This window comes from Rhineura floridana, chromosome 5, assembly GCF_030035675.1.
Source record: "Rhineura floridana isolate rRhiFlo1 chromosome 5, rRhiFlo1.hap2, whole genome shotgun sequence".
NCBI lineage: Eukaryota > Metazoa > Chordata > Lepidosauria > Squamata > Rhineuridae > Rhineura > Rhineura floridana.
Window position 1 is genome coordinate 79673479 of NC_084484.1, and position 22732 is coordinate 79696210.

Here is a 22732-nt window from a genome sequence, read left to right on the forward strand (position 1 = left end):
AAGATAATTTTTATAGAAATTTTTGAATTTCCAAGAAGATACAGATTTTAACACCATTGATTATGTGAGATTCTCTCTTTGTTGACAAACCTAGAAAGTTCATTGAAATCAGCCATTTTCAGTGGTTTTAGAAATTGAAGAACATATGCTCCGCTTTCTCCCCAGTGATGATGAAAGTGCTAGCTTTGCCCTTATTCTCATCACCCTCTGTGAGTTGAAAGGTAGGAGCCTACTTCTACTCATGTGGGCCCTCTGCATGAGTTGAAAAGCTGATGTAGAAGCCACCTCCTTCAGACCGTCACCCTTCAACTTCCTGAGGATGACAGAGATGGTGATGGAGGTGGAACTGGTGTAGTCATCCACAAAGCCCTCTCCTCACATGTTGTATTTCTGGATTTCCAAAATGCCTGAAGAAGGCTATTGAGTGAGAAGCATATTTACACTTTCCAAAAGTATCCCTAAGAAATCATCATTTTTAGTCCCCGTCATATCACACAGAAGAGCATATTGAAAGGGTGTATGCAGATGTTTGCATGAAGGGAAAACCAGGGAAGTGTCCCTATTATCACCGAAGAGTAGCATATAAAATTACCATTCCCAGAAACAAACATATGAGGCTGACAACACACTTCGGTCTATTCCCGTTCCTTCCCTTGTCACAACTTCTGTCCCTCTTTGTATATGATACCTGAGACTTAGGACCCATTCACAGTATACATTTAAAGAACAGCGATACCATGTTACACATCCAAGGCTTCCCCCAAAGAATCCTGGGAACTGTAGTTTGCTAAGGATGCTGAGAGTTGTTAGGAGACCCCTATTCCCTCACGGAGCTACAATTCCTAGAGTTCCCTGGGAAGAGAGATTGTTAAACCACTCTGGCAGTTGTAAGCTCTGTGAGGAGAAGAGGGATCTCCTAACAATTCTCAGGAGCCTGAACAAACTTCAGTTCACGGGATTCTTTGAGGGAAGCTATGACTGTTTAAAGTGGTATAATATTGCTTTGAATGTACAGTGCAGATGGGGGCTTAAAGAGGTATTTTCGTAGAGAAGTCTCTTATGTGAATCTTATTAAAAATGTCTCTCTTCTACCTTCTATCAGGTCTTGGCACAAACTGTGCAATAGTAGTTTAGAGGTGTTTTTAATGTAATTGGGTCAAAAGGCACAGACTCCAATTTTATCCAGTTTCTTGATTCATCACTTTAGCAATATTATTTGCTGCCCCTGTGTCCTTCGGGTGTTTATGCCATTGTGTGCCTGACATGCTCTATAGCTCATTATGTTAGCTGGTTATGGATGTACTTAATCAATAATTCTCATCATGGCCCAGCTCTGAGTCACTGTGTAGCCTAGTAGAAAATATGCTAAATGTGGAAAACACAATTTCCCAAAAGGGCTTTCCTTTCCCTCACTTGAGAGGCATAGAAAACAGGCTGCAAAACTGTCCTGAATGCTGTGCTGCAGAGAAAAGAGATGGAGGTAACCCAGGCCTGAGACTAAGTTAATGTAGCATTACATTAACATGTGAGTCCTCTTAAAAATGTTAATTAACTGTTGTTTCTTCCCTCCTTCACACCAAAAGCACCCAACCATTGTTCAATGGCAGATAATCTTTGTGAGAAATAGATGATTATGCATTTCTGCTGCTTATCCATGGTAAACTAATTTATCACTTACTCCTCCACAGTTATAAATGTTGCTAAAAATGTTGCTGAACTTGGAAATGAGTGATGCAGGAGAGAGAGACTTGCATGCTGTGTAAAAGGTTGGCCTACCCATTAGACACATGAGACAATTGTGCTATCTTGGAATGGGAACCCAGAGAGCTTCATGAATTTTCTCAGTGCTAATGCTTCCAATGTGGCTGGACTGCAAGGGGGAAATTGGAGGTAACAGGGCAGAATAGATGTTTGTAAATAGTTTTGCTAGAATACTATAAGATCTTGTTCCTTAGGAGGTTTTTTAAAAAAATCCAAACTGCACAGCCTGATTGGTGTGGAAGTAAATACAGTTGATTTCAGACCATTTTAGCTATTTGTCTATTACTTTGTTTATTTATAAAAATGATATTGCATCTATCAAGAAAAAAAGCCATCCTAGGTAGACCCCTAACATTCAGAAAACAATTAACAATGACAATCCTTAAAAGTAACAAGATGGCTAGAATTTGGAGCTAGTAAAGATATCAATTTTTAAAAGGCCTGGCAAAATTAAATTAAAAGGGGTGGCTGACCTTATTTTGGCTGAGAGCCACATTCACCCTTGTCAAACCTCTGTGGTCCACATGCCAGCAGTGAATATAACAAAAAGTAGCCAAAGCTGATGGAAGGCACTCCTTACCATCGAGGCCACTTGAGCCTCAAGCAACAGTAATCAATCAAGAAGTACCCCAACCTACCATCTGCTCCTTCAGAGGTAGTGTAACTCCAACAAGAGCAGGCCACATCCCCTCCATCTGATCTAGGGAACCACCAACTAACAATGCCTCAGTCTTGTCTGGGCTGAGCTTCAGTTTATTGGCTCTCATCCAGTCCATTACTGAAACAAGACATCAGTCTAGCACATCTACTGCCACACCTGGAGATGTAAAGGAGAGATAGAATTGTATGTTGTCAGCATACTGCTGACAACATACTTCAGATCTCTGGATTACCCTACTCAGTGGTTTCATGTAGTTGTTGGCTAGCATGGGGGATAAAATCATACACAGAGAGAACACAACCAGCCTCCACTCCACTCATCAAATGATCAATCTGATGACCAGGAAGAGAGCAATTTACATCCCCATCAGATGTTCAGTTCCACCCACTCCAGCACTCTATTCCCCCCCTTTTCCACTGCCATCAAAAGATTGATACCCCTGCTGCCATCTTGGAAGGAAGGTAGAAGGTTGATGGGGTGGGCAGGCTTATTTAAGCCCCATGCCACCTGCATCAGTAGGAAGTATTGGGCAGTATGACTCTGTGGGCCCAGGGCAGACTAGTTCCTGGCACCAACCCTGCCATAAATCTCTCAATATAGCCAATTCCTCTCCCCAAGATCTCAACTTTAGATAGGCATCCCTATTTTATGAGAATCGGCTGCTGCCATTTTAAAATCCAGTGTCCATGCACAACAGCCAGACTGTGTGAGCCAGAGTGCATATAAGATAGTGACACCCTCTAAACACTGCTACTGTCATCTTAGAAGCTAACATTTCCATCCATGTACATGTACAGATACCATACTGGGTACATGAAAACCTATGCGGTAGTATATTCTTTCAGTGATAACAATTTTATCATCAGATATAGGGTCATGCCATCAGGTACGTACCACACGTCTCTTTATCTCATCAGGATATTAGGTAAGATCTTAAGGTAAGCTTTTGTTCTGTCCCAGGTAGGGGGCAGTGTCAGTCAGGGTTCTAGTCTGCCACGATAAGCAAGGCAATGCCAAGCAAAACAATATTCAAGTTCCAATGAAACAAGTCAAACAAAGGAAATTTCGTGATCTAATGAGGCAGTCAAAGGTAAAAGGTGAGAGGCAAAGAACATTAGATAGCACTGAGGTGAGTCAGGTAAAGCAAAAGTCAGGGTCCAGTGAGGCAAACCAGGCAAAAGAGAAGTCAGGTTCTGCTGAGACGAGACAATCACTGCAGAGGTCAGGCTTCGAGAAAGCAAATCAGATACAGCTGGTAGCACCCTGGACAGCTCCAAGTGATGCTCAGGCTGAAGCATGAGAGGATCAAATTTAAATGTTGCTTTAACAGCAAGCAAATCAAGGGTAGAAACATGCTCACTGTTCTGCTGGTTCCATTACTTCTCCACCTCTCTTTTCTAAAAATGGGGGTACATAATGCTAGTCAAACCCTGCCCCTTTTTGCTGTAAAACCTGGTGGGAGCAGCTCGAGTGTTTTTTTTTTTAAAAAAATCAGCTTCATAGAGATTTCGCAACTGATTGGCAGATCAGCCCATTCCCCCTCCAGGTGTGGCTAATGAAAACACTTTGATCTGGTGACTAGTGTGTTTACAACCCTAGACTGAACCTTACATAGGGCTGCAGCTCCTTCTAGGTGGCTAGTTCTGTGTCCAGTGAGCAAAGCCTCTTTGAATACAGGGTTCCAACTTGCTTTAACAAAGGTTGACTGTAAGGGCACAGGGGAAAGGGTGTCTCATCTGGGACTTCTGGGCTAGAACCCTCAGAGGGTGACAATGTGACCTTAGGACAGAGGTGTAAGCCAAATGGGCTCCTCATGTGCTGGAGATTCCAAGGTAGTAGGAACATCTGGGCCTGGTTCTGAGGGAAATCCCCCCTTGCTTTCTGATTCTCCTGAATCTATGGCCTCCTCCCCTGAAATGAGGAGTCAGCACTCAGAGTCATGACAGCTTCGATGGACCAACTCTACTAGCTTATTTTGGCACACCCTTCATTGCAGCATGGAAGAGACTGAGTCTTAGGCTGTGTTCCTAAAGTTTGCTACAGTTCTATATAATATATGCTTGTTGCATATAAATATATCATATTATATTCTATATAATATATGCTTGTTGCATGTAAATATTTATTTATTATTTGATTTATATCCTGCCCTTCCTCTCAGCAGGAGCCCAGGGTGGCAAACAAAAGCACTAAAAAATTTAAAACATCATAAAAACAAACTTTAAAACACATTAAAACAAAACATCTTTAAAAATGTTTCTTAAAAAAGCTTTCAAAACATCTTCTAAGATTAGAAACATTTTAAAAAAAGGTTTAAGAACATATTAAAAAGCAATTCCAGCACAGATGCAGACAGTTGCATTTACAATGATAAAAACTGCATGGTCCACATTTTTAAAATGGAAAAACTTGATTACTGCTACATTTTATTTATTTATACATTTCATGTATTGTTTTTCATTATAAAATAACTCTAAAGTGGTTACAATACTGATAAAAACAAAACAAAACCATACAGTCAATAATAAAATGGTAAAATCAAGCAAGAGTACATAGAGTCCTGTGACACAGATTCAAGCAAACACCTTCATGAATGAGTAGATTTTTCAGTTGGCACCAAAAGCCTATCAGACTTGTCTGTCCGGGGGAGAGAGATCTACATCTTGAAGCTAGTATTGCAGAGATGGGGAACCTCAAGCCCAGGGGCTGAATGCAGCTCTCCAGGTCTCTCTCTGTCTGATGCTTGAATTCACCCAGGCCACACCATCTTTTTCCAGGCCACACCCCTCACTGCCCCTGCTTTGCACCCCATGTGTTTTTGACCAGCTGGAATGTGTACTTGAACTCTGATAACATCTCTTGTTTGTATGAAGGGAGGATGGAGGAGTGTGTGTGTGTATATATATATATATAGAAACTAGCCTACTGTACAAAAATAAAATTTAAAGTTCATTGCTCTGCTCATTTCTGCTACTGGCTCCACCCAGCACTGGCATATGGTCCTCAGACAGTTGCCCAGACAGAAATAGAGCCCTTGGGCCAAAATAGGTTCCCTATCCCTCCCCTATTGAGAGTACCCTTCCTAGAGCTGTGAAGGCCTGGAATAAAACTGGAAAGATTGAAAACAAAGCCCCATTATTTTTCAATCCCCCCCCGGGCCTTCATATCTTTAGCTCTTCCTTGGATTGCTGCATAGTGAATCTCTGGCAAGTGTGGCAGCAGCAAGAGGTGGCCCCACCAGATCTCAGTATGCAGGCAGGTACATAAGGGAGAAGGCATTCTGTCAGATATTGGGAGTCCTAAGCTATGTACACATGGGTGAAGATAGGGAACTAGAAATCTTGACTTGGCTTGCTTCCTGAACTTAATTAACCCAAATGGAAAAGAACTAGGACATTAAGGGAGAATGTAGACAACCAGTATGTATGGCTATACACCTGTTTTCGCTGTGTTTTGGGGCATATGTCCATCATCATACTTTTAAACTTATTTGATTTCTGAATGGGAACTCAGAATTTTCACTGTCCTTTCCCACTGACTTTTAGATTGGTGTCCTAATATTCTGCCCTACTTCTGCTATATAGCTATGTAGCTATAACACTGTGGGTTGGATCCTGAAATGGAAGGAAGCTTGTAAAAGGGAACTTTCCCACCTCTCCCCCCTGCAGCCACCAGAACCCTCTGAAAAGCCTGTTGAAAGTGGGGAGATCCTCTGGACCAGTGTGGGATGAGGTGATGGACAGCTGTGTGTGTGTGGAATTGCCTGGAATTGGGCAGAGACATTTTAGAGGCTTTTCAGTGATTCCTGCCTCCCCCAGCAGTCCCCTGTGCCCATCTCTTTCAAGAGGGTCTCCTGACCCACAGGAGTGACTTTGGGGGGATGCAGTGGGGAAATCTTCTTCCATAAGTTTCCATCTACTCGCAATTTGTAGGATCCAACCCAACACAACCATCAGCCCTCACAAAAAAGAGAACATCAGCTTCAGAGACATCTTGTTCCTTCTATCACCAGGGGGTGGTGAAACATACCATTCCAGTTCTGCAGAAGAAGAAAACAAACACACTTTATACAATTGAAAAGCAAAGAGGGAGAACCTAGAAGAGAAAAACACAGTTATGTGAGAATATCTGCCCAGAAGAAGAATTTGACCAAATTACAGATTTTACTATAAACCGTTTCAAAAGTACATGTAGAATACGGAGGAGGCAAACTCTTGTGGTTCTTTGACTGTATCAGTGCTTTCTAAGTTTATATGATGTGAGCCAGTTTCATCACATCATATAGGAAACTGCCTTTTACTGAATCTGACTCTTGGTCGATGTAGCTCACTATTATCTACACCGTCTGGTAGACGCTGTCTATGGTTTCAGTGGGAGCCTCTCCCAGCCCTACCTGGAGATGCTGGGGGTTGAACCTTGGACCTTTCGTATGCAAAGAATATGCTCTACCATACTACCTTCCCAAGTATATTTATATTCAATGGTTCATTGAATGATGGTTTGATTATGATAGTTTAAACAGTTCTGGATGTTCCATCAGCCTCCTCTTGCCATGCACCTAGGAAACGTCATATCACTTTCAGTTTTGCTTAAATACAGCTTGTCATGTTGTCCAAATCATCAAGCTTTGGTTAATGCTAACTATGGTTAACTTGCCTAGTATAATTGACATCATGTTAACCTGTGACCCTGTGCTATGAGGGCTGGTGTTAAGCACCCACTTTGGAGTACCATATTTTCATGGGAATAATGGGATACATTGCAAAGTGTTTGAGACAAATCTTGAGTGAATGTCTTTCTATACTGATTTGAAGTGCAATTGGGGAAAATGCTGCTCATTTGACAAAAGTGCACAAGCCTAAACAATGAAGGATGTGGCAGTGTTTGGCTTCTGTATTGCATTTCCTTTGTGGCAGTGGTGAAAAAACTGTGTGTCTTCAGGTGTTGTTGGACACCAACTACCATTAGCCCCAGCAAGCATGTTCAGTGGTTTAGGTTTAGAGTTATTAAATTTATATATAGCTTCCCACTAAAAAAGTCCTAAAGCAATTTACAACTGAGTTAGAAAAATACAATGATAAAATCACATTAAACATATTAAATACAGATTTAACAATGCAGTATCATAACATTGGTGCTGCCCAAATGTCCGGGAAAACAAAATGTCTTTGCCTATTGCCAAAACTATGCCAAGGTTGTTACCAGGTGGGCCTCCCTGGGGAGAGCACTCCATAAATTGGGGGCTACTAGAGAGGAGTTCCATTCTCATGGCACCACCCTCTGGACCTTCCTTGGAGGTGGCATGCAAAGAAGGGTCCCAGATGATGATCTCAGGGTCCAGGCAGGTTCATATGGGGAAAGGTAGTTCTTTTAGGGTCTCAAGCCATATTAGGCTTTAAAGGCCAAACCAGCATTGAATTGAGCATGGAAACAAATTGGCAGTGAGTGCAGCTAGGCAAAAACCAGTGCTACATGTTCAGGCCTTCTTGTTCTAGTTAACCTAACAATGGTCAGGGATGATGTGAATTGTGGTCCAGTGACACTGGGAGGGCCACACGTTCTCCATTTCTTCGAAGGCTAGGCTGAGCAGAGGAGTCCATCTGAATGGGTGGAACAGATACAGGGAGGTTTAGGTGGAAGAAGCCACAGGAAGGTGCAGAGCTTGGAAAAGTTACTTTTTTGAACTACAACTCCCATCAGCCCCAGCCAGTATGGCCACTGGAATGGGCTGATGGGAGTTGTAGTTCAAAAAAATAACTTTCCCAAGCTCTGGGAAGGTGTGGTATGTGAGTGGTTTGACGACATGGATGCTTTCACTTTTCAGAAGCATATGCTGTCCCTGAAAAAAGGCAACTGTAATTTGTATTATTATTATTATTATTACAATTACTATTACTACTATTGTTTTATTTTACAGTAGGGCCCCGCTTTACAGTGCTTCGCTTTACAGCATTCCGCTAATCAGAGCTTGGAAAAGTTCCTTTTTTGAACTACAACTCCCATCAGCCCAATCCAGTAGTCATGCTGGCTGGGACTGATGGGAGTTGTAGTTCAAAAAAGTAACTTTTCCAAGCTCTGCCGCTAATACAGCGGTTGTGAATTGTAGAAAGGCCCCACCTTACAGCGCTTGTTCTGCTTTTACGGCGTTTTTTTGCCGCCGGGTGCCATTTTGGTCAATGTAGGTCAATGGGATCCGCTTTACAGCGGTTTTTGCTTTACAGCGGGGGTCCAGAACGTAACCCGCTGTATGAGCGGGGCCCTACTGTACTTATATACCACAGTGCCAAAGTAGGTTTCCCGGGCAGTTGTATGACATTTTCTGAGCAAAATATGGATCCAGTAACCAGGTGAAACCCTTTCCTCTTCTTTGGCATGATCGGAAACTAATCACCAAAACACATTTGGTTATCTCTTATCTTTTGGTATTAGATGATTTGTTGCTATCAGCTTCTCCCTTGTTACCTGGCTGCTGCCAGTGCTCAGTCAGTTGTACAGGGATATCAGTTCCATTAATAACTTGAGGAATGCTCAGACAGATTGCGGGAAAACTGGTGAAGGGAAAGGAAATTGTATTTAACCCTGGGCCCCCAGCTGTCATTTTATTTCTGGGCCTGAGCATAACTCCATAAGGCTAACACAATTACATGAAAGCAAAACACTTGTGGCCACTCTCTTATTTGACATGGAAAAGGAAGAGGGATAGACAAGGACAATGCATATAGGTACACACTGAAGAAACTCTCATAGTTACAGTAACTGGAACGCAACAATGCACAAGAACAGTTTGGCAGCAATTACTCTATTTATTTAAAGATCTGCACCTGGCAGTGTCTACTGGCACTGATGTCCGCTTTGGCCCTCCTGCCTGTCTGTGGGCTACTCCAGTACCACAGGACTACATAGTTGTTAAAGATCTGTCCACCTTCTGATGCATTCTGTAATTTTTGGGAAGACTCTTTACCTGATGTGGATCATTGTTATACATGTGGACAAAGATCTTGCCAACCTGCATAGCAATATTTGACAGGTTAATTGTGCATTTTGTTATAATCACAACAAAACAAAAGAAAACCAAGATAGATGAGATAAAAACAACCCATTAAACAGGAAATTTAATGCATTTTGTAATGTGAATTCTTTTAGCTTTTTGTGGATGAAGCTCTCGTAAAATATAATTTTGGATCAAGAGGAAAATTATATTAGTTTGAGCATCCTCTTCACCTTTGACTTTAGAGTTTGCATGGTGTAAAACCCATCCACTTTGCATTATACTAGTTCAGGCAATGAAATACATTGTTGTTAATCTAGTGGCTAGTGGGAATCATAGGGCTTCAGTGAAAATTGCAGCCCCACTCACCTCAGCATGGGGCACCGTGGTGGGGTGGTGGCCCCAGGCAGCAATGGGGGGCTTTCATGGGATCAAGCAGGAACTTGGTCCATCCCGTGGGAATTTGGACAGGGAGCCAGGCCTAGGCCTTTAAGGCCACAGCCCAGTCCAGGGCCATTTTGATCACTGGCTTCCCCACCCACCCATCCTTGCTTTTAGTGCATCACTGAGCTTTTGGAGTCACTGGTTGACAGGGCCAGATAGGAATTTTCCTCTCAGTCAAAACTGGCAACTGGTTGAGAAGGTTTTTTTGCTTATTCCTCAGTGATTGCTTCATCATTTGTAAAAACTTTGGGAGGCACTTTATGGACAAAATCACCCAAATTTGGACAGAGTTGGATGCCACGGTTACAATGGAGGCATCCAGAGCACTGTCTCTCCCATCTGTACTGGATCAGTTTCAATTATTGCAGCCTGAGGATGTGGACAAGCTGCTTGAAGAAGTGCGGCCAACCACCTGTTGTTCCCTTGAACCTTGCCTATCTTGGCTTCTTAGAGCTAGCTGTAGGGCATTGACTGGGGGGGGACACCAGGGAGTGGTTAATGCTTCACTAGAGAAGGGGGAGGTACCATTTATCTCAAAGGAGGCAGTAATACATCCCCTTCTTAAGAAGACCTCCCTGGACCCAGAAGTGTTAAACAAGTGTCACCCAGTGGCAAATATCCTCTTTTTAGGCAAGGTGATTGAAAAGGTGGTGGCAGTCCAGCTTCAAGCATGCTTGGAGGAAACAGATTACATGAATCCAGTCCAGTCTGGTTTCAGACCTGGCCAAAGCACAGAAACTGCCTTGGCCACCCTGGTTGATGACCAGCCCTGATTTGTCAGTGGCTTTTGATACTGTTGAGCATGATATTCTTCTGGAGAATCTCAGGGAGGTGGGGTTTGGGGGCACTGTGATTCAGTGGTTCCACTCATACCTCCAGGGCCACTTCCAAAAGGTAGTTATGGGAAGCTGTTGTTTGGCACCATGGGAGCTGTCCTGTGGTGTTCCACAGGGTTCCATCTTGCCCCCCATGCTATTTAATATCTATATGATGCTGCTGGAAGCTCTCATCAGGAAATTTGGAGTGAGGTGTCATCATTATGCAGATGGCATTCAGCTCTGTCTCTGTGTTCCATCTGAATTGGGAGAGGCAGTTGAGGTGCAGGACCAGTGCTTGGAGGCAGTGATGGGCTGGATGTGGGCCAGTAAATTGAGGCTGAATCCTGAAAAGACAGGTTTGTTATGTGTCCAGAATTTTCATGTGGGGAGATGGCCTGGTCTGAATGGTGTCACAGTCCCCTGGAAAGAGCAGGTTCGCAGCTTGGGGGAACTCCTGGATCCAACATTGTCACTGGAGGCTCTTGTGGTCTCAGTGGCTAGGAGTGCCTTTTTCTATCTCCGGTTGGTTCTTCAGCTTTGGCCCCTTTTGGACAGAGATGACTTGGCCATAGTACTCCCTGCTCTGGTAACATTCAGATTGGATTAATGCAAAGTGTTCTACATGGGGCTGCCTTGGAAGACAACTTAGAAACTTTAACTGGTCCAAAGTACAGCTGGCAGATTACTTTTAGATTGTTTTAGATCTCATAGAAGAAACAAATCACGTGGAACAGATGGCATACAAATAGAGTTGCTACAAGTTACTAAGACTCGGTCTCTCCAAATTTTGACAAAAATTTGTCAACAGTATGGAAAATAAAACAATGGCCCACAGACTGGAAATGTTCAATATATATCCCAATTTCAAAGAAAAGGAATCCCAGGGAATGCAGTAATTATCTAACTATTGCCTTAATATCCCATGCAAGTAAAGTAATGCTCAAGATTCTGTTATGGAAATTTGTATATGTATGCAGAGATCCTCAGTGGTCTGAGCTGCGTGTGTGCTATCCAGGTATTTACCTAAGTAGCAGGCTTTTAACCTGCATTTAGATCACTGAGACTTAAGACTCAGTAACATAAGAAAAGCTACTTTATTTATAGAAATACATACTAGATAGGAAAGGCATACCTAGTTCTAACTAAGTTGGAGGCGCAGTGCCCAGGCTTGGGTATTGCCCTCATGGCTCAGGAGAGACAGCAAAGACAAAGATGTCTCCTCTCTCCTCGGACAGTTGAAGAAGAAAGACAAAGAAGGAGGGGCAGATAAGCTTCCCTGAGCATATCAGTTTACAACAGAAGGAAGTTAGATAGATAAGAGCATAGGTAAAGGTAGGCAAGCCTAGCCAGCTGGAGGACCCTAACTCTACCTTCCTTCTGCAATACAAACAAAAGAACCCAAACAGAAGTTGCTCTTTCCCCACTTCCAACACCCCTTCTCAATGAGTGTTTGGTTCAGCCCACAAGGTTCATCTTGTCTCGCAGCTTGCAGTATCTGACTTTGCCCAACGCCTTCATCAGAGCATCAGCAGTCATGTCTTCTGTTGGACAATACTCCATCTTGAATAGTCCTCTGTGGTATGTATCTCTAATGAAATTGTGCTTCACATCTATGTGCTTGGTTCGTGAACTCACCCCTTCTGACTCCATGAGTCTGATGCATCCTTCGTTGTCTTCGTGCATCACGACAGGCCCAGGTATAGAGATACTTAAATCTTTGAATAGTTCAAGTCGCCATGTCAACTGTCTGCTTGCTTCAGAAGCTTACACATACTCTGCTTCTGTGGAAGAGAGTGCTACAGTCTCTTGTTTCTTACTTGCCTAGCTGATCACAGAATCTCCATAGTAGAAGATGTTTCCACTGATGGATTTTCAATCTGGAGTGTCTTCAGCCCAATCAGCATCTGCATATCCCACTAGTTTGGGATCTCAGGTAGCCACTAACTTCAGTTTCATAGTTGTAGTGCCCTTCAGATATCTGCTTCCCAGTCCTCCTTGGTTGGTGAGCTGGTTTTTCTGCACAGGTATCCCACTCCTAGCACCACATCTTGCCTGGTAACAGTGCTGATATACAGAAGTTTTCTGATGGCTTGTCTTGTATCTCTCAACTTTTCCTTCAGCATCTGGCTTTTTCTTGAATATCCACTTGCAGCTTACAGCTTTTCTTCCTTGAGGAAGCTTGGTCAGTGCCCAAGTTGTATTCTTGTGTAGAGCTTCCAGCTCTTCCTTGGCTGCCTGCCTCCACCTCTCAGCTTCAGCTTTGGGTAAGGCTTCAGTCTCTTTCCAGGTCTCGGGCTCTGGAAGTTCATCTCTCATGAGGTAAGCAAGTCTTTCTGGTGGTACACCTTTGTTGGTGTGTTCAGAGTGTCTAGGTGCTGGTGCTTTGGCTGCCCCTTCTGGCTCTGATACCTCTTCTGGATCAGACTCCTCACCTTCCTCTGCTGGTGTATTACTGTGATCCCTTCTGTGGTGGAAGAATAGCTCAGTTTCTTCTTCCATTTCACTGTCATCTGTTTGGTATGGTGCCCCTTCTGGTTGGTGTGCACACTTTCCTTCATCAAAGTGGACAGCTCTGTGTACTCCATCTTCACCAGTTTTGGGATCTATGACTTGGTATCCCTTCTGCGTTGAGGAATATCCAGTGAATATTGCTTCCTTGGCAGTGTTGTCAGATGTTGACCCCTTTTGTTTTGGGATGTGTACAAAAGCCTTGCAGCCGAATACACGAATGTGAGACATGCTTGGTGTCCGATCATGCCATAGCTCAAAAGGTGTTCTGTTAGTTGCAGCTACTGGAAGTAGGTTCTGCAGATAGGTGTCACTAACTGCTGCTTCCCCCCAGTATTTCTATGGGAACTGTGCATCTTCCAACAAGGAACGAATCATCTGTCTAAGAGTCTGGTTCATGTGTTCTGCAACTGCATTTTGTTCTGGAGTATAAACAGCAGTAGTCTGGTGCTCTATGCCTTCCTCACATAGAAAGTCTTTCATAGCCCTGGACACAAATTTTCCTCCATTGTCAGATCTTATAATTTGTGGCTTTCTGCTGAATTTGTTGGATACAATTCTGACATAGTCCCTCAGTTTTTGAAGTACTTGACTTTTCTCTCTCAGTAAGTACGTTGTACTATACCTTGAGTAATCATCTATGAAAGTGAGCATGTATAAAATTCCACCCTGTGATGGCATTCTCATGGGTCCATAAAGGTCTGTGTTATGGTGTCATATCTTTTTAAGACTTATGAATTGCTTTTTGAGCGCATGTGAGGTGTTTAATCAGCCAAGTGCTTTGTCTAGCATTCCTTATTTAGATGTATGCTTTGAGCGTTCTATTAAACCTGTTTCCCGTATGTGAGACTGGAGTGCTTTTCTTGATAGCCAGGCATCACATGGTGTCAGAAGTCGGATTTAGATTTCATTTCCTTTGCTGTTGAGGGTTGTTGGTGTGTTTTTGCACGCATTTATCAGCTTAGTAGCTGTAAAAATGGACTCATTCCAGCCTCCCACTTGTTCTGCAAGGTAATTTGGCTGAGAACTGGAAATGCTGGGAGTAAGCTTTTCAGCAATATCTTACTGCTGCTGGAGTTGATAATGTCTCTAAGAAATGGCAAGTAGCTATTTTGTTGCACTGTGTGGGAGAAGAAGTGCTGGCAGTTTATAATACTTTTGCTTTCTCTGAAGAGGGCCCAAAAGATATAGCAAAAGTTCTTGAACAATTTAGGATATATTGTACTCTTCGTAAGAATGTGATATTTGAACGATATTCCTTCTGGAATCATTCACAGACACATGGAGATACCATTGAACAGTTTGTTACTGAACTTAAACTTAAAGCTAGTAACTGTGAATTCGGTTCAGCATTTAATGATATGGTAAGGGATAAGATCGTGTTTAGTGTGAAGGAGGAGAAATTAAAGGAAAGACTGCTGAGGGACCCTGATCTTACTCTGGAGAAAGCAATTGAAATATGTCGTATAGATGAAATAACAAGAGCTCAGCTACAGACTATGTCAAGTTTCTCAACATATGGCAAGGAGCTGCATGCAGTACATGTAACTGGCAAAGATTGTGAGGGGATTCCAGTATAGGCTCTTGGACCTGAGAAATCACAATCTAGAGATAATAAGTGCTCTTGTTGTAGTACAGTGCATAAGCCTCGAAACTGCCCAGCTTTTGGAAAGATTTGTCATAAATGTGGCATGAAAAATCATTATGCCAGAGTATGTAAAGAAAAACCATTAAGTTTCAACAAAGAACAACAGGGATACCAAATCCATGAGCTTTATTTAAACACTTTGTTTACAGGAGAATTAGCTCATGAGTCCACTGGTTTAGCTGCAAGCCAAGTGGGTCGATGGTATGCTGATATAATTCTCCGAGGACTTTCAGTAAAATTTAAACTGAATACAGGAGCTGAGGTGAATGTTTTGCCACCTCATATATTTCGTGAGTTACCAGGCAAGAAAGTGCTAAATAAAAGTGATGTCAGTCTTGTGGCTTATGGTACAGCGCATATAAAGCCTTTGGGAATGATTGTCTTTGATTGTCATATTCCAAGAGGAGCAGCCAGACTACTGTTTTATGTAACAGATAGTTCCACTATTGGGAAGGGTATCCTGTGAGACTCTGGATTTGGTTTGTCGGGTTGTTAGTGTGCACACAGTTGAACCTTTAACAAAGGAATGGCTACTTGCTATATGTTGTTGTTGTTGTTATTATTATTATTATTATTATTTCTAGGCCACCTTTGGCCAAAAAGGCCCCTAAGGCTGCTTACACACAAATAAAAAACACAAATACAAAATACAAATAAAAATGCAATTTACAAAAAATCAAACTAACAAAATTATAGCATTTCTAAAAAGCATCAACAGCTATCCAAAAGCATTCATCTTCCTGGTAAAGGATAGGCCCCAGAAAAATGTCACTAAGAGCAGGGGTGAGGGGGCAAAGCAGGTGGAAAAGTGTGCTCCTTGATGGTCCCAGCACAGTCTCACCCCTACAGCAGTACCCCTACAGCAGTATCTCTCAGTCTGCAGCTCCTCCTGATAAGGTCCAGGCAGAAGGGTGGGGCAAGACAGGTGGAAAAACATGCCGATGGTACCAGCCTGGTCCCAGTTCTGATGTTTTTGAATGTCTTGTTGAAATTGAGGGTGCTCACCATATCCATATTGATCCAGCAGTGGCTCCTGTTATTCATGGATGTCGGAGGTACCTTTTGCAATACTGGACAGATTAAAGGAGACTTTAGGACAGATGGAGAGTGCAGGAGTAATATCTAGAGTTATGGGTCCTGCAGATTCGGTGAGCAGTCTGGTTATTACAGAAAAGAAGAATGGAAGTTGCGCATACGTCTTGACCCTTGTGATTTGAATAAAGCAGTTCGTAGACAGCATTATACCATTCCTACAACAGAAGATGTCTTGAGCCATTTAGCTGGTATGAAATGTTTTACCATCTTAGATGAGAAAAATGGATATTGCCTGGTGAAATTAGAAAGACCTTCATCACATTTATGTACATTTAATACACCTTGGGGAAGGTATTGTTTCCATCGTTTGCCATTTGGACTTAAATCCTCTAGTGAAGTGTTTCAACAGAAAAATGAGGAGACTTTTGGTCATATAAAAGGGGTGTACGTGATAGCTGATGATATGATCATCGCAGCAGAGACATCTGAACAGTGTGATCAGATTCTTAATCAAGTTATGGAGACAGTGCATGCTACAAATATAAAGTTTAATAAGGATAAGATTCAGTTTAAGGTTGACTCTGTGAAATACATGAGTCAAATAATGCCTGCTCAGGGAGTTCAACCAGATGATGATAAAATCAAGGCTATCCAAGATATGATACATCCACAAGATAGACAAGGTGTGCTCAGATTTTGGGGGCTGTGCAATTTCTGTCAAAATATATTCCACGGGAGGCAGAATTGATAGCACCTTTGTGAAATTTGTTGAGAAAGGATGTATTGTTTCAATGGATGCCAGAACATCAGAAAGTTTTTCAATTGATTAAACAGCAATTGTGTCTGGCACCTGTACTTCAATATTTTGATACTACCAAACCAGTTACTGTGCAAGCTGATGCATCAAAAGACGGTCTGGGAGCATGTTTGCTTCAGGAGAACAGACCGGTGTCTTATGCTTTGAGATCTCTTAGCTCATCAGAGCAAATTATGCTCAGATAGAGGAAGAATTGCTTGCAGTTTTGCATGTAATGAGAAAATTCCATCAGTATGTGTTTGGCAAAGTTGTTTTAGTTCAGATTGATCATAAACCCTTGGAAGCAATTTTTAAAAAGTGGATTGGTAGTGCTCCTGCTCGTTTGCAGCGTATGCTTTTACAGTTTAAGAGGTATCAAGTTAATGTAGTGTACACCCCAGGCAAGCTCATGCATCTTGCTGATACACTGTCTCGAGCTACTGTGGATCTCTTGTAAGTGATGAAGATTCCATGGCTGGGGAGAGAGTAATACATGAATTGGGTACATTGGCCATGCATCCAAGGGGGGCAGCTACTATACAGGAAGCCACAAAACAAGATCCTCAACTTCAAGAAATGGCAGCTCTCATAAAGAATGGATGGCCGCAGTATCTGAGAGATGTTTCTCCTGCTGTAAAGCCATTTTGGTCTGTAAAAGTCCCTTTACGTTGTCAAGATGATACTGTTTATTTGCGAGACAGGGTGGTTATTCCTGTGTCTCAGAGACAAAATATCCTCTCGCAACTTCATGACTCTCATCAAGGTATTCAGAGAACTAAAGCTAGGGCAAGAGGATTGATGTATTGGCCCTGTATGTCTAACGATATTGAGAAGATGGTTGGAAATTGTTCTGTTCGTGCTTGGTTTGCCACATAATCAAAAGCAGCCGCTTAAACCACATGAGATTCTTGAATTACCATGGGAGAAGTTAGGTGTAGAAATTTTTGAATACAGTTCTTCTCCTTTTCTTCTTGTGATTGATTATTTTTCAAAGTATCCAGAAGTATTGAGCTTGCCTGACAAGACAGCAAGAACTGTGATTGTTAAGCTTAAAACTGTGTTTGCTTGCCATGGAATTCCAAGGGTAGTTGTGAGCGATAATATGCCCTCCACATCCACAAGATAGACAAAGTGTGCTCAGATTTTTGGGGTCTGTGCAATATCTGTCAAAATATATTCCATGGGAGGCAGAATTGACAGCATCTTTGTGAAATTTGTTGAGAAAGGATGTATTGTTTCAGTGGTCCCAAATATCTAAAAGACTGTCTCCTTCCCTACAGACCCTCTCAGGTGCTGAGATCAGCAGAGGGGGCCCTTTTGGTAGTTCCACCACCCTTGGAAGCTCGAGGGTGATGGTCTGGGAGAAGACATTCTCTATGGCGGCCCCTAAGTTGTAGAACTTCCTCCCTACCAAGGTGCATCTGGCAACTTCACTTTATAGTTTTAAGCAAATGCTGAAGACACACCTCTTTACCCTGGCCTTTGACACCTGAGACATGTGTGTGTGTATATATATATATGAACGTAATTGTGATTAACCAAACAGAGGTTTTTATTATATTAACAAAACGTTTCAGCTTCTGCCTTCATCACCTGCCAACATACAAATGCTGCTACCAAGGTGGCCGTTATAGAGCTTTGAGGATATATATGGGCAGCATAATATTTAGTTTGAAAGCAAGAATCTTTCATAGCAATGTTAGAAAATAATTCTAATTTATTGCTAGTACAGGGATCCTTTTTTGCACAAGTTTTAAGAAGTGTGGGTAAAATCATACATTGTCCAGTTATTGATCCTGAGGACCAAACTTAGATGTGATGTGTGGAATCTGCCACTAGGATTCACCCAATGAGATATTTGTTGTACTAAGTAGCAGACATGGAGGGCTTTTTTGAAGACTGGGGCGGTGGTGCTATATGGGAGAGGGCCTTTAACTCTTTCCTTGTATACATCATGAATTGTGTTCCTCCTACACCAAGTAATTTCTGGGGTTTAGACTTTTATAATACAGAAACTTTGCCACATTTTAGAGCAGGTATGAAATGAAATTTCTGAAATGACAGAAATAATAGTCAAAGAACAGTGAGGGTGCCTCCCATATTCTTGTTCTAGATGAATAATAGGTTTTAAAATAGAAGTTAAATATTAGCTGCACAGCATAGAAAAGTCTAGGCAAAGAAATGAAAACTCCAAGAGAAATTAATACCTTGTTGAAAGTCTTGCGCCTTATATCTTGTGTCAATAGTCACTTAAGATGATCTCTTATGCCACCATGTGTATGGTTAGGCTGGGGGCTGCTTTCCTATTTGAAGTTATGGGGCTAAATACTAATTTGATGGTGTTTGGCTAGAGTATCTGCATGAATGACAAAAGGTTAATCCTGGTTAGATTCATATGTCATTATTCTTTCAATAGGTACTACCGTAGACTGTCTAAGGGCTGCTTTCCATATATCTTCAGTCAAAAGAAAAGTTCACGAATCCTTCCCATGACTAAAATCACAATGTGGAAAGGATACATATCTCTGTATGGGTTACATAGAGGTGTAGCAAGCCAGTGATGGATCAGATCTTGGTATGCCCATATCTGTCTTACAAGCAGACATATACAATGGCATCCTTGAGGTTTTCCCTGGTGCCCTCAAAGTCTCTGAGTCCTCCCACTCACTGCCCCCTTTGTCATGAGGTGATGAGGGTTGTTTCCTTTTTCTCCCTTTAAAAGTACATAGAGCTGGAGGATGTAGAGTGACACTCTCACTTCCTTTTTGTACTCTTTGTTCCCACTTTCCACTATGTACTTTTTATGACTAAGATTACTTCTATTGGATCAGACTTTTACCTAGATCCTTTGCGGGGAGGGGACTGATTTCCGGGAGGGGTGAGAGAAGTGACTAGAGATGGTGATGCCCACGACACTCCCTCAAAAATCCAAGTGGGTCTTTAAAAGTTGGCAACCCCTGATTTATATGGTATGTAAAGTCCTCCCATTACATTATGATTTTAGTTATTGACCTGAGTGCTATGACTAAAGATGCTTCAAATGTCTCCAAGGCTGTGAATCTGTGGATGCCCTGTAACTCTGAACCAGGCAGTCTGATAACCATGCTCCTGCATTTTTCTTTAGAATTGGTTATTATTTCTTTTTTGCATTTATCTAATTAGCCATGTCTTCTGCGGGCTTCACAAATTAAGTAAACTAAAACAAAGGAACATAGGAAACTGCCATATACTGAGTCAGGCCAATGGTCCATCAAGCTCATTATTCTCGACATTGACAGTGGGGAACCTTTTTGGCCCAGTGGATCAAATCTTTTTCTCCCCCACCTGCGTGGGTCAACTTTGATGGGTGGGTGTGGCCATTCACTTGTCAACCAACTGACAAAATAGTATCAGGTGACTGATAGGTGGGCAGTCCCTCCCACATATCAAAGTTGACCCACAGGGTAGGGGTGTGGGTCTGCTTAGTCAGTGTGTTCCCTGCAGGGAACGCACTGGTGAAGCAGCACTGAGCAGGATTGAACTCTCCCTTCATTAGCTGAAGAGCAAAGGGTTAAATCCTGTTGCTTAGGCTAAACAAACCAGTTCCCAGCGGGGAACTGGTGCACACAGCTAAACTGAGCAGGACTGAACCCTCCCCCTCATCAGCAGATGCACAGAGGTTAAATCCTGTTGCTTCATCTGTGCATATCAGCTTCCCATGGAAAACTGGGGGGGGGATGCAGAACTAAGCACTTCTCCCCACCCATTGGTTGACATCACCTGCCCATTGGTGTGACATCAGCTGAAGGATGGATGAGCAAGGTGTGGGAGAAGTGGCCTCATGGGCCACATTGGACCTCTTGGTGGGGCAAGATTGGTCCATGGGCTGGAGGTGCCCCTCTCCTGGTCTACACTGACTGCCAGCAGCTTTCTAGGGCTTCCCTACCTGGATATGCCAAGAACTGATCGATATGCATACACATTATAAAGTTTAGCAAATAAGTAATATTTTCTCTTGGAGAATTTTTTTTGAAGTATCAAAATTCAAGGGGTGTTGTATAATCTGATTCTGTGTTGAACTATAAAGAGTTTTGGGGTTTGATCAACATTTTGCAGTGACTAGTGCACTCATAAATCATCCACGTTGGACCAGTTAATCTACATAGATTCTTTTCATATCTACTGAAGAATTAATTAAGCTGCAAAATTAATAGTTCTTTAAAAGGCAACAGTTCATCAGCTGTTATAAATTATTTTGTTTCTTGGGTTGGCTTAATAAAAAATGTTAACAGACTTAGTTGTGTGGATGCAACATAAAGGCTGCTTAATTAAGTGATTAAAATGATTACTTTTGAATACACACAAGACATTTGTGACTTACCTAGCTCATTTAAGCAGCCAACTCAGTGGAAATACAAATAAGATGTTTCCCTCTTGCCTTCTTGAGCTGAAAAAGAAGGAAAACGTTGAGAATCCTCAGATATGTCAGCCTAACAGTCATTGCACAACTTCAGTCAATTCTATCAAACAGCAGTACGACCAAAATAGATGCTGTAGAATTTTTCTTTTTCACCCCACCATTTACAAATGTTCCTAAGGCCCTCCTGCTTCTCATGGAAAACGAAGTGCAAATATTCACTTTAGTTATCATTTCTTTCATTTCTTGTTTTCTTTTACACAGCATTTGTCTTCCATTGTTTTCTCCCAGCACTGGGGATATTTGCATGACAATGGGATCTTTCTTGCTTAAGAGTTCATCTGTTCCTGCTGCTAATTCCCCACCCGTATTCTCCTGTTTGTGACATCTTAATTAACTTTCTAGCAATTAATTGTGATGTTACAGGTAGAAGATTTTGACTTCAGGTGGGAAATAAAAACCTGAGGAACTTTCAAGAACAGGATGATCAAGGGTGTGTGTTCTTAAAATCTATGGCTCATCTGTTTAAGCTACCTGGGTGTATGCTTCAAAAGTTCTCCTATCCCAGTGTTCTTCAACTTTGGGTCCCCAGATGTTGTCTGACTACAACTCCCACCAACCACTTCCAGCTTAGCCAATGACCAAGGATGATGGGAGTTTTAGTCCAACAACATCTGGGGCCCCAAGGTTGAAGATCAGTGTCCTATGCCTTATAGCAGAAGTGGGAAAGTTGTGGTCCTCTAGATGTTACTGGACTGCATTCTCATCAGTAGAGCCAGCATGATCAATAGTAAGGGATAATCAGAGTTCTCATCCAGCAACATTTGGAGGGCCACAGGTTCCCTGCCTCTGACTTATAGGAAACTTCATCATGGTGCACCTTGCTGATTTCTCTTGTGCTTGTGGCACATAGTCTTTTTACAAGTAAAATGGGATGTTGTTATGTGGAAGTGAGATGGAGCCATATATTCTGAGCAGTAGATTGCCATAAATGATAGGAAAGTTTGTTGTTGCAACCTGGGACTCTGAACCCTGTGCAGTTGTTCAGTCTGACATAAGAACAAAAGAGCCCTGCTGGATCTGGCCAAAGGTCCATCTAGTGCAGCATTCTGTGGTCACAGTGGCCAACCAGTTGCCTATGGGAAGGCCACAAGCAGGTCCTAAGTGCAGCAGCACTTTCCCCACTTATAATTCCCAGCAACTGGTATTCAGAGGCATACTGCCTCTAACACTGGATGTAGATCATAGTGATCATGGCTAGTAACAATTGACAGCCTTATCCTCCATAAAAAGCCATGTGCTGCCTTGATCCTTTTACAGAGGCTCTTAACTCCAGTTCTTTGTGATTTGTGCAAAAACAAACCACCACACCTGTACTTCTAACTTTCCAAATTCTCCTGAGGGCAGGCTGCCAGTTTTGCTGCTGCCACCACTGGCTTTGTCAAATGTGGGTTCAGTGCCATTCTTCTCTATGCAACTAGGGATAGGATTACAATTTCATCAGCAGGCCCCGCCTCCTCTCCATGCCCAGTATCCATGTGTACCAACCCAACCCTGTGCAAATGCTCTGCTTTATTTGCAGATGGGGTGTGTACTGATGGGTCATGGCCTGCTGCTGCTGCAACTGCCATCAATGTGCAAAAAAGGATATTACTGAACATCAGTATTCTGAAGCTG

General features: G+C 42.4%; 1 protein-coding gene across 5 annotated transcripts in view; it reads left to right on the forward strand.

The window, feature by feature from the left end:
- The window catches only part of PHEX (phosphate regulating endopeptidase X-linked), a 161750-nt gene that overhangs the window by 84985 nt on the left and 54033 nt on the right, over positions 1-22732 (forward strand). The window lies entirely within an intron of this gene.